Source organism: Suncus etruscus, chromosome X, assembly GCF_024139225.1.
Source record: "Suncus etruscus isolate mSunEtr1 chromosome X, mSunEtr1.pri.cur, whole genome shotgun sequence".
Classification (NCBI taxonomy): Eukaryota; Metazoa; Chordata; class Mammalia; order Eulipotyphla; family Soricidae; genus Suncus; species Suncus etruscus.
In genome coordinates, this window is record NC_064868.1 from 84,612,323 (window position 1) to 84,626,274 (window position 13,952).

The window sequence follows — 13,952 nt, forward strand, 5'->3', positions numbered from 1 at the left end:
GCGGGTGAGCACTTCACAGTCCAGCAGAAGCAGGGCAAGCCCGTCAATCTCATAGAGCTCACAGACATCTGCCAACATCTTGAAGGTGGTGGACCCCGAATGCGTGAGGAAGAGGATCACATCCTGTACCGACCAGTTAAGGGGGTTGGGCGGGAGTCCACGGGGTAGGGGCTCCAAACTAGCCCTACCATGGGAGCCATGTTCTTGGAACTGGGAGTCCTCATTGATTTTGGAAACTTCAGTGGGGTGGGAGCCTTCAGCCTGGTCATTGCTTTCAATAACCTGGGAGCCCTCAGCCTGGTTTAGCTCTGTGACCTCTTCACTGGAGTCTTCTATGACGATGACAGAATCTCTGCTGCCTGCTGGGCCAGAAAATTTGGTGTCATTGGCCTGGTTTAGATCTGTAACCTCTTCATTGGAGTCTTCTATGATGATGACAGAGTCTCTGCTGCCTGCTGGGTCAGAATTTTCGGTATGATTGGAGTCTTCTTGGGGCTCCTTTAGGGAAGCTGAGTGCAAGGTCTGCCCATTGGCATCTTCAGCTTGCTCGGTTTCCATGGCATCACTTTGGGTTCTATTAAGCCTGCCACGTTGGAGCCTGTCGAGGTTTTCCATTTCAGAAATCTTTGGAGGAGAAGGGCTATCGTAGGCTTGGTTGTAGTCCTGCAAGCCGTTGGAATCATTCTTAGCTGATGAAGACTCTGAGTTGTACCCAAGGGCTGGAATTGCAGGACTGTATCTAAGGCAACTGTCAGGCGATATTAGATTGTACTCCCCACCTGTTTCGGGGAAGGTCAGACTTTTGCTCAACCAATTCAGGACACGTAACCCGAGGATGGTCGGACTCTTGCTCAAGCAATTCAGGGGACATGTCTGGCCATTATCCCCACCTTCTTGGGGCTCATTGGGGCTATTCCCGGTTCTGGGAGAAGCCTCCTTTCTGAAGCCCTCTTCCTGACTGGGAAATAGCAAGCTTCTTCCTCTGCTTTCATTGGACAGGCTGGGGCTATCAATGCAACCCTCCTTCGAAGTGTGGAGCTCAATGCTTGATGGATAATCGGGCCCCATCCCTTGAGCAGAACCCCCTGGCTGATCCTGTCCTTTGGGGCTGTCATTACAGAGGAAGCGATTGGTTTCACTATGGTAACTCTCAACCACAGCCTCCACATTTTCTTGACTGGTTGACCCAGCCAGACCCCTTTGTCTGTAATGGCTGGAGATTTGGGTGGCTGCTGCATTCCTCTTTCCCAGGGTTTCCTTCTTCCTTAAAGTCAGATAGCGGTGTCTTCTGACAGTTAGCTGAAACGGCCAGCGCCACCTCCACTGCCACTGGCAGCGTCTGTGCCATTGCCAGAGAGAGTAACGTTTCTGAAGGCGGTTGATCTTGGGGGTATGGCCACGGACAGCATGGAAATGCTGATTGACGTTTCTGATGTTCACCTCAATATCGTGGAACTGCCCCATGAAATTCTCCATTTCCTTTTGATACTTTTCATGTCTGCCCTTCTTCCTGAGGCCCACATGGTTCCCTCTACTACTCTTGGTCATCTTGCTCTGCCTGTTGGAACCCTGCATATTTGGCCCCTAATAATTTAGTTCTCTCTCACCAAATCCACAGGTAGGCTCAATCCTTTCAGCGAGATTACTCTTTGATTCAGTCAATTCCCAAAAAGATTCTCTGGTCGGGCTGGGACCTTCTGGTCACAGCGATCCCCTCACGCTGCTCAGAGACCGGAAAACCGTTGGACACTGCCTTTGAGGTTGGGATTTCCAGTCCAGCCCAGCAATCACCACCCTGCAGAGAAGAAAAAAGTTAGATACTGCCTTATAATAGCAGTTGGAATCTCCAGTGCCCACAGCCCTTTTGTAATCTTGCGAGATCTTACAATGGTCCTCAGGCACCTGTCCAGCCGTTCCCTATGGCCCGTGGACTCTGGCGCTGTCTGAAGCCTGGAAGCGGTGTGTTTCACTGAGGAAAATTCCCACTGATTGTGGCCGATTTGGGTCACTGTGGGAAGGAAAACAAACAGTTGATAGATGGATTTGATGTCTGTCTCAATGACCCTGGCATATATCCAGGATATCCCTCACTGTTAACTCATTTTCTGTGACTCTGCTCAACTGCATGAACCTCCCCCCACCCTTCACACTACTATTACTAGTGGAGCCCCACGTACTTCCCCCCATAACATTTCTGAGTCACCCTCACCAAATCCACGAGTAGGCTCAGTCACTTCAGAGTGCTCGTCGTCTAAAAATCAGTTCCTGAAGTTTAGTGTCTGAGGGTAAGCCCAAAGTTCATTGTCTTAGTTAAGCTAGAGGAGCTGGGACTGGTCCCATTGATATTCTGCCCCCCCCCAGAGACCGGAAAACCATTGGACACTGCCTTCTATGACAGGTGGGATCTCAAGTGCCCACGGCCCTTTTGTAATCTTAGGAGATCTCACCAGGGTCCTCAGGTACCTATCCAGCCGTTCCCTTTGACCAGTAGACTCTGGCGATGTCAGAAGACAGGGAGCGGTGCTTTTCACTGAGGTGAATTCTCACTGTTTACGGCTGATTTGGGACACTGTGGGAAGGAAAATTTCAAAGAGTTGATTGACAGTTTTAATGTCCGTCTCAATGACCCCAGCATGTCCCCATGATGACCTTCTCTGTTAACTCATTTTCTGTGGCTCTGCTCTACTGCCTGTGCCCCGCCCTTCACACACCTATTACTCGTAGAGCCCAAATTAATTCCCCTCCATAATCTTTCTGAGTCCCCCTCACCAAATCCACGAATAGGTTCAGACACTTCAGAGGGCTTGGCCTCTAATTCCTGCAGTTACCTAAGCTCAGTTCCCAAGGGGACACGAGAACAACTGGGAACTTCCAGAGACAGCGATTGCCTCCCCCGCAGTGACCGTTAAATCGTTGGTCACTTCCTTATATGGTGTCTGGGATCTCGTGTGATCACGGCCCCTTTTGCAGTCTTGCGAGATCTCATGAGGCATCTCAAGGAACTGTGCAACTGTGTCCATTGGCTCGCAGACATTGCGATTTTGCATGGTAAATGAGAAGTTCCTTGGAGCTGGAACATAGAATGGCGATAGGGCGTGGCTGACCCAGGATGGACTTAGATTCGAATTCCTGCTCCCCACATGTCCCCAGAGCCTGCCGGCAGCAATTTCTGAGCTCAATCAAAAACGTAATTAAAAATAAAATTATGAGATAATCTCTTTTCTCTCCAGCCCCATTCCAATTCAAGTCCATAAGAGAATAATCTATTGATGGTTTAATGTGCATGTTTAAAACAAGTTCTCAGTGTACAGACTAAGTATAAATATGAAAATGTACATTGCTTTCTGATTGAGCTATTTATATATCCATGATTATATGACAGAAGTATTAAGTATACAGACTCTTTGGGGCAAGAGGCCTACACCTTTAAGCTCAATGCTCAGGGATCAATTCTGGTAGGCTCAGAGGTGTGGGAGAATAAGGTCCTGGGTTGGTGGTATGGAAGGTAAGCTCTGTACCCTCTATAATATTTGTCCAATCCCATTATACTGCTTATCATCTCTATTGTCTCTGGGTATGATTACAACAATGTCTTTTATTTCTCTTATTCCCAACATATGAGTGAGGCTATTCTATTTCTATCTCTCTGCTTATAGGAAAGCTATCGAATCCAGCTTTTATGGAAAACAATATGGAGATTCCTCAAAAACTGGTGATTGAAGTTCCAAAGGATCCAGTTATACCACTCCTAGAAATATAACCTAGGAACACAAAAACAGAATACAAAAATTCCTTCTGCATGGCCACACAGAGCTGCGATCTAGTTGAGTCAAAGGCTCATTCCCTGACTTCAAGGACATGTACATTAGCTAGAGGGACATTAGTGCATTTGTAATTCATGTTTCCAGTAGTCTTTGATTTATATGACATGGCCAAAAATGCTACTCCCCACTTCTGCCTTTGCTTTAAACTGAGATAAGCAGAATTTCCTGACTTGAATTGCTGAGTCCATCAACTAAGTTACCAATTCTCCATGTGGAAAAATTATGCTGCTCCCTCAAAAAGTTTTAGCCAAAACAAGAGTAGAGCAGATAATACATGTGTCTTTCGATAGTCCAAATAAGGAAGCAGCCTAATGGGGGAACCAATGCTTCAGTGGGGATGTGAATAAAGAAAAGAAAATGTCATTCATCCAGGATAAAGAAGAAAATCCTGCAGTATTGGTGACACCACCAATAGACTTTGAGGGCATTGTAATAAGATTAGTCAGAGAAAGGTGAATTATGGTATGGCACCATTTCTATGCAGCACCTAAAAACCAAAACTTGTAGAACTAGAGAGTAGAATGGTGTTACCAGGAGCTTGGGAAGGGAGGAAATTGGGGAAATAGTTGCTGAAGGGGAGAGATGAGTAAATGCTAGAATACTAATTCAGAGCATTGTCACTACATTGTCAACAATCCTGTATTATGTACATTAATGTTCCTTAAGTGTGGACCATAGATATCCTCACCAAAAATAAAAGTGATGACAATTATTTGATGCGAAAAAAATGACTTCTGAACACCTATATTCATTGCAGCACTATTTACAATAGCTAAAATCTGGAAACAACCCAGATGCCTGACAACAGATGAGTGGTCAAAGAAACTATGGTGCATACAAAAAATGGAATTCTATGCAACTGCCAGAAAAAAATAAAGTCTGAAAATTTTCTATACATGGATGGATATGGAAACTATTTTTAAATTTTTGTGAAAAACAAAACAAGAATGATTTTTAGGAATCTACAACTGGTTCAGGACCAGATGCTGGAACTAGGATAGAATCCTGACATGTGGATTTGTAACATGAAGCAACCTGCTTATGTTTCATGAGCTCCAGTTTTCAGCTTGAAAAAAAATGGGTTAACACTACTGTTATGGTAGACAGTTGTTGGAAGGGTCAAATAAATTGCAACGTTGTTAAGATGGCCAGCCTGAGGGGAAAAAGACCTAGAACAAGCTCTTTAATTAAAAGGTTAAGTGATATTCCAAAAATATATAAAGTATTAAAAGGAGGGTGATGTGGAAAAATAATAGTCGAGAAAGTTTTGTTTTGTAAAATCCTTATGCCATATCTATCCAAGTGCTGAGCCATTGTATCATTCAGGGTCAAGTCCAGTCAGGAAGAATTCTAAAATGCAATCTGCCCTGATACCTCACAGTTGTTTTCTGTATATTTTATCTGGAAGTTTTGCTACTTGTAAAGACAGTTCTAGAAGAGCTTTGGTGAGGATCTTCAACACCGACTTTCATGTCATTTGGAAATGGGGATCATTCCATTTTTTCCTATCAGATCTGTTTAAATGTGCTCCATTTCTCTTCTGTACTCTATCAACTCGACTTCAGCCTGATGGAAGACCAAGATATTTATAATTTAGGTTATGTCATCATTATCAAAGTACTGTCACAAATATATCTGCCCATTTAAGGTAGGTCTAGTGACCTCAGGTCAGGACCAATTAATACTTGTTATTTTTTTTTTTTTTTTGCTTTCTGGGCCACACGTTGTGATGCTCAGGGGTTACTCCTAGCTATATGCTCAGAAATATCTCTTGTCTTGGAGAACAATATGGAAGCCAGGGATCAAAACGAGGTATGTCCTAGGGTAGTGCATGCAAGGCAGATGACTTGCCACTTGCGCCACAGCTCCAGCCCCCAGTTAATACCTTTTTATTTTATCTATCTAACATCTATCTATCTACATATCTTTCTCTCTCTCTCTCTCTCTATCTATCTATCTATCTATCTATCTATCTATCTATCTATCTATCTATCTATTTTTACATTAATTTGGGCCACACCCAGTTACACTCAAGGGTTACTCCTGACTATGCACTCAGAAATTGTCCTGGCTTCGTGGACCATACGGGAGGCCTGGGAATCAAACCAAAAATAATCTCTATGTCTACCCATGCATAAACAAATTTCCTGTATCCATTCTTATATTCCTGAACATCAATTTGTGTCCATAAATTTAGATAAGTTACTTTGTCTTATTCTTACTAGTTTTCAATCAGTGTCTAACTATGTACATATTTATCTACTAGGGCCGAAGACATAGCAGAGCTGTAGGGCATTTGCCTTGCACACAGCCAATGGAGGACAGACGGTGGTTCAAATCCCGGCATACCATATGCTTGCCAGGAGAGATTTCTGAGGACAGAACAAGGACTAACCACTGAGCACTGCCGCATGTGACCCCCCAAAAAAACACCAATAAGTAAATAAACAAATTAATTTAAAAAAGAATGTCTCTATTAGGTTCTTTGGCTAATAGTGACAGTGCCTATCTGAAAGTAGGCTATAAATCTTTTATTTCACCAAGAATCTTCCATTACCTCCAAGAGAAAACACATGTTATATTTTAGCTTTAGAAAGTTTAATAATACTGCATGTAATTAATGTCAGAATACTTATGGTTGTAGTTAACATTTCTGAGGACACCTTTCTCTTGACCCCTTCTTTATCTCTAAAAAAATTTTACCCAATTAAAATATTTTAACATATTTTATTTTGATATCTTTTTTAATATTTTATTTTAAATAACAGTTTTTCCTAAAGAGATATTACCTATGATAAAACTAGGGATTAAAAGACATAATTACAGCTCATTTCCTTTGGAAGGTGGCCATCCCAAAGAGGATGGCAAGTGTGGAGGTCTTGTTGACAGATGGATTCAACTATTAAAATTTATTACATTGTGTGGTCTCTTCCTTTGACTCTGGACCCAAGCATTTAGGGGATCTCCCGAGAGAGAATTGACAATGACTCAGTCACAATAAGGCTGCCTAGGTCCCATGAATATACATCAGGACACCCTCTAGCAGTTTAATCTGCAGGATTGATGAAGAATTAGGAGGAACCTTCTTTATCTTTACAGTAGAGTCACAGACTGATTAAGGAGTACCCGCTGCATATCCAGCTGACTCAGCTCACAGGACCAAGACAGAAGGAAGATAGCCCTGGTGCTCCTTCTGACTGCAGCCGTGATTGTGCAGTAACTGCAGTACGACCAGCAAGAATAAACACCCTCTTACCCAGACGGTGGCTGGGAGCCATTTGTGGGTCAAACTGTTACCTGGGGACCCCTCCCCTTAACTTTGTCTAATGTCATTTGTTTGGTGTTTCTGTTTAAACTCCACAAGATCTCCTACTAAAATGTAAGTGTTTAAAGAAGTGGATGCCAACCCATGTATTCGAGTTCTGGGATAGGGAAGTTGCCCCAGGAGCATTCTCATTTTATGTTTGTAAAGAAGGGAGTCCCTCCAGAATGTGGGGAGAAGGATTTTCTCTGCAGGATATAAGAATGTGTCAGGGAAGCCATATAGCATCTCAGAGGGAGCTGAACCCTGAGGCTAAGAATGGAGGTCTCAGGCAGAGTTTTGGGAGTTCTGTTAAGCTGAGATTTCTGGCCCAAATATCAGTAGGGTCTCTAAGAGAATGTGTCCAGACTAACATCTTATGGGGAGCATCAATTAAGGCAAGTAAGAAGAAGGAAGTCAGCAGCTCAACACTGCCTCAAGGTGCCAGAGTAAGTCCCGCAACAATATACCTCGTTTTGGCCCAATAACCAAAGGGGAAGAGGCATTCAGGACCATAATAATGCGACAGTGGTTCAGAAAACAGACTCTGGGGGGAGGACTGCCCTACAGGGTATACAAGGCACGTGCCTCTTACACACCCAAAGAGGGGTCACCAAGGTACCTTCCCTTTACCTGGACGATTGCAATGAGTCTATAGAGGCAAATATAGTTGCATGGGGAACTAATCCCCATAAGGGACTGGATGTGACATGGCTTTGGGTGTACCAAGGAACTGATCATGTGGTCAGAGAGATAGCACAGCGGTAGGGCATGTGCCTTGCTTGCAGCTGAGCCAGAGCAGACCTAGCTTCAATTCCCGGCATCCCACATGGTTCCCGAGCTTGACAGGCGCGATTTCTGAGTGCAGAGACAGGAGAAACTCCAGAGTGGCACCGGGTGTGGCCCAAGGAAAAAAAAAAGGAACTGACCCTCTGTGTGTTTGCCACTGCTTTTTACAAACCCAGGTGAGTCTTGCATCATCGTTATTCTCCCACCCTGGTTATCATACTTGGCAGTAGAGGGTGGGGGAGAACAAGTTAAACTCTCCTATCAAGTGGATGCTGATCAGGGTGGTAGCTGAATTTGCTCTCCAGAAGAGGTGGGGACTAGACTGAGGCTCTGGGGGAACAGACTTGGTTCAATCACTGGTTCAATCACCTTGGTTAAATCATACGAGAAAACCTGACTTATTAAGATGCTTGTGCTAAGGTCCCAATGTGTGCTCAGAAGTAGCAACAAGGATGAGAAACCTTAAAGAGAGTCAAATATTTGACCCTGGTCCATAAGGATAGGAGAGAATGTTGGGGCCTGAGGTCTGCACCTGAGGTGGGATGTCATTTTGTAAAGGCCACATGTCAGGCTTCTTCTCAGGTTCTGAGCAGGGAAAGATGCCTTTTTGTAGAACCATAGTACAAAACACATGCTAGATATTCACAAACCTATTTCTATAGGTATCACTCTAAGCTACCTAGCCATACCAGGTAGCCTAGCAGAGAAGGACAAGGGAGCAGTAGGATGATACCCCTACAACAATAGCCAATCATTTTAAGGATTATCAGAAAGCTAGAACCTCCCTCTATCCTTTCCTTATGGAATATTCCTCGTGACCTTGGGCAAGGCTCATCTCCCTCAGGCTGGCCAATGTCGGGGTCTTATTGGCAGAAGTATTAAAGTATTAAACTTAAAAAAAGCAATAATTACAAAATGATGCTACATAAATTAAGAATAAGGGAATAGTAATTTATATATATTTGTAAGCAACACAATTAAAAACTGACACACCAAATGAGCTAAGTCACTCACTTAAAAATCTCAAACTAAAATTTAATCATGAAAAACTTTGTAAATGTGTATCTCATGGTGATTCAATTAAAATTTTTTTGTTTGAGGGCCACACCTAGCAGTATTCAGCGGTTACTCCTGCACTCAGAAATTACTCCTGGCAGGCTTGGAGGACTATATAAGATAGCCAAAGATTAAATACAGGTCTGCTCCATGCAAGGCAAAAGTCATATCTACTATGCTATCACTGGATCCCCTAAATTAATTAAGAAAAAGCATAAAAAACCTCTAATAGGACCAAAGATTTAAAGAAGTTAAAGGAGTTGTGGTACTAACCTTGCACACTGCTGACCTGCACATTACTAATCTTTGGCAGCACAAAAGATCTACTGGGAATGTATCTTACACAGAGTCAGGACTAAGTCCTGAGTACTGCATAGTGTGGCCCAAACATATTCCCCAATTGCAGTCCTCATAATTTAAAAGAAATATATCCCACTAGTCACCTGAAAATCATAAAATGATTGTATAGGCACTATCTAATTAAAAAATCTGTAAAATTCTTATTGCCATCATTCTTTTTTTCATGCTTTATGTTTTTATTATAATTACTTAAGCACCGTGGTTACAAAAGTGTTTATGATTGTGTCACAGAATTTACACAAACCTTCACCTGTGCAATTTTCTGTCACTAATGTACCAAGTTTTTCTCCCATCTACCCCCACTAGAGGGTAAATGCACTTTTTTTTTTATTTTTATTTTTAATTATGAGAACAAGGGTGCAAAGAAAGAGGACAAGGTAAAGTTACAGTGGAACGACAATCACCCATAACATAATTCTCAGAAGTCTCCTTGCTGATATCTTAACTTTGAAATTTCAGCCAAAGAACATTAAGATAAATAAGACAGAATCCATGTACAATTACTTTGTCCCTCAAGTCCCCAGATTGTAACACATTATAATATTTCTTAACAGTACACAAGGCAATCTAAAGCCATAAAACTTACGTAACTCTTTAAACATTACAGGCATAGTATTTTCTTACATTTCCATATACATGCATATTAGCTTAAGTTAACCTCAAATTTTAAGTGAGTTCTTTTTAAAGATTAGAGTCAAAGGAGCACAGTAAAAATGGTGTTAGAGTGGCAATTGTTGTTTGCATAGGCCCACCAAAATATGAGGGACATGGAAAGAAATAACCTTGGCCTAAGTACAAAGAGACCCGACCCCTGAAGTTTCCTGGCACAAGACCAAGTCTAGGCTCCAGGCAAGCTAGATCTTCCAATCCAATACATTGTCTGTAGTGCCAACACACTTTTATTTTTCACACAGTCTCTGTTGTTGGTATCATGTTTCTGTATTAAAGATCCTGGAATCTGCATATCTTACATTGAAGTCAGGATGTGGAGCATCCTCTCCTTTCACCTCACAATCAAATGGCAATGCAGGGAGCCCTGTCTGTAAGCAGGTCCTTGTTGTTGTTAAATCTTCTCAGTGTTAAGGGATGTCTCTTTTGAGCAGGTCAAAGTCTGAGCAGTGTAGGTCTTCCGTGGTAGAGGATTGCTTCCAGGTGATGTTATAGACCAGCCTGGATGTTTCGTGGATGGCTTCCCTGGTTCAGGGGAGAATGGATTATTCCCTTTTATCTGAGGTCTGTGCCAGGTCTTTATGTCAATGTTCAGGGTGTAAGGTCCCTTTGCACTACAAGATTTGTGTGTTCCAATCTCTATTAGATAGGATCTTATTTGTGTGTATAGTATTTTCCCATTTTAATGTGCCTATGCAAATAAGAAGCAATGCCACGTGGTGTTATTGGCGCATATGGGGGCCATAAGAACAATTCCAATGATTCCCATGACATGGTTCAATCATAAGCATTAAACTGGGGGACTCATCCTCCAAAATTCTTTGTTAAACAGCTCAAAAAGAGAAGATAAAAAGTGATTAGAATCATCACTGTATAAGACAACATTTAGTAAGAATTATAGCTGTCAGAAAAAAACACAAAATATTCTAAAGAAATACGTGTCCATTTTATGTATCTTGAAACAGTTTGGGGTTGTCACACACAATGCACAGCTTTGGACTGTGATTAAGATTGTACACTACTGAAGTTAAAAAGAGTAATGTAGGTTAGTGATGTTTGAGAGGGGGTTAGAGAGTTAAGGAGTAGAAAAGAGCTTTGTAGGGGTGCGGGAAAGGACAGAATACAAAATGAACATTCTGTATACGCAAAACATAACATAAGAATAATGAATATTCTGAATACATGAAGTATGCGCGGGGGCGTGAGCCCCCATGCGGTTCTGTAGTTTTTGGATGCCTAGGGAGGAATTTCTCACCCCCTTCACCAGGGCCCGATTAATCAGGCGTGGCCCTGAAGACCCGCCTGGTGTGGGGGGAATCTTGTTCACCTGGACTAAGTGGTCAGCCCAGGGGTCCTATGGCTAGCTGTCCTGCCAAGAGCCCCCATCATACCAGTCAAAGGCACACGAAATCCTGGCATGTGGAGTGTTCTGAGACCAGCCGAGCCTCTGTAGTTTTTGGATGCCTAGGGAGGAATTTCTCACCCCCTTCCCCAGGGCCCAATTAACCAGGCGTGGCCCTGAAGACCCACCTGGTCTGGGGGGAATCTTGTTCACCTGGACTAAGTGGTCAGCCCAGGGGTCCTATGGCTAGCTGTCCTGCCCAGAGCCCCCATCATACCAGTCAAAGGCACATGAAATCCTGGCATGTGGAGTGTTCTGAGCCCGGCCGAGGCTCTGTAGTTTTTGGATGCCTAGGGAGGAATTTCTCACCCCCTCCCCCCAGGGCCCGATTAACCAGGCGTGGCCATGAAGACCCGCCTGGTGTGGGGGCCATCATTATTTTCTATTATGAAATGCATAGTACTTCCTCTTCTATCAAACAAAAAACAAAGCAAATTCTGATTTGGCTTCATATAGGAAATGCTCACAGGACTCTCACACTTGCTTGCAATATGTCCATAATTTTAGTTGTTGTGCTTGCTAGAGCTTGCACATATTTTCGTTGCATGAATCATGTACCCTTTTCCCTTAAGTTGTGGGTGACCATAACATCAGTGCTTGAAAGATCACACTCAGCCTGGCGGAGGGGGTATCCTGAGTATCCTATTCAAGTCTTCATGCTTGCAAAGGGACCATTAGATCACTGAGCCACATCCCAAATTCTGCTCTAAGTCACTTAAGGTGATATAACAAAAATCCAGATTTGCATCCTCCAAAGATCATACTGTACATACATGTTCTAGAGCACATTACAGAATGTAGGGTGCTTGCATTGCAGCTGGTTTACCAAGGTTTAATTCCAACACCACATATAATTGTCCAAGCTCTCCAGGAATGATCCCTGAACACAGATCTATGTGACTCAACCATCCACAGCCCCCCAAAATTTTTGCTTACCCTAATAATCTCTCTACCTTTACATATAATTTTTAGAAATAGCTTTCTGATATTTATAACAAAAATATTGATAACATTTAAGTATCTAGATCAATTTGAAGAGAACGGAAATTTTTCAATCATAAAATATATGATATAAATATATATCTCCCTGTATTGATAAGTGACTTTTCCCCAGTTTACTATTGAATTATTGCTAGAATATAGAAGAGTTTTGGGTTAGGTTTGACTTTAGATTTTATGACACTTCTAGATAATCATTAATTTTTTTGGCCACACCGGTTGATGCTCCGGGGTTATTCCTGGCTATGCACTCAGAAATTGCTCCTGGCTTGGGGGGACTGTGTGAGACCCTGTGGGAACGAACTGTGATCAGTCCTACTGTACCGCTTGCAAGGCAAATGTCTCACCTCTAGAAGCACCACTCAAGCCCCAAATTCTTAAAGTGGTTAGACTAGTGTTTTCTAAAGTGTAAGCTGTGTCTTCAGGGAGAAGGGCTGGTGTAGGCATTAAAATTATTCAAGGGGGTGGGGTTAGAGAAATGGCCTCCAGTACAATTCTGTTTGGCGGAGCTTTCTGTTTCTTATTAAAAGATATTTTTTTTCAGATTAGAGATATAGTACAGGGGTTAAAACACTTACCTTTCGTTCAACCAACAGTGATTTGAACACTGGTACCACATAATAGTCTTCTAAGATTGTCCAGGAGTGATCCTTGGGCACAGAGTCGGGAGTAAACCTTGATCCCTGCTGGGTGTGGTCCACAAAACATGTTGGGTAGATTTCCAGAGTTCACTAAGTAATTTTATTTTGAAAGGGATGATAGAACAAATGAGTTTAGAGCCTTGTGAGCTATTCGACCAATTTCATTTAAAAAGGATTATTTATATAAAACTTGACAGTTTCTTCTTATCTATTCTACTTCAGATTTAGGTAAGAATTTTTAAGTTTTTAAACATTGGAGTGAGCACTGTTGTTGTTCAATCTCATATTCTATATTAATTTATTATATAGACCTCTTTCAAATATTTTAGCAGTTGTATTTTTATTAAGCGCAATTCATTTTCTTAAAGTAAAATACACATCTTTCTCCAAATAAATTGTTTATTGGTCTTTTTAGCCAATGACAAAATTTTTATTTTATTTTTTCTTCACAGAATTATTTATGGTACATAGTGACAATGAATGAGGGGCATTCCCATCACCAGTGTTGTCCTCCCTCCACCCCCATTCCCAGCATGCATCCCATATCTCCTTCCTTTTTCCCCCCAGAGTATGAGTGTAACTGGACTCCACTTTACAGTGAGTTGTAGATTATCTATTCTGTTGTCATTTGAGATAAAAGACAAAATTTTTGCATATCATGCACCTTGTTACTTCACCTCACCATCACTAAAGTGCACAAAATTCCATACACTAAGACCATAAATGTCACCATTACACACACTTTACTCTGATAATACAAAGAAAGCAATTTGGGTGTGATACACACTGTTATCTCACCACCACCACCAAAGTGCACAAAATTGCTTGCACAAAATTTATAAATATTATCACCATTGTGAACACATTATCATAGTCTAATTGATAAATGACTTTGGCCATTACAGAGGAAT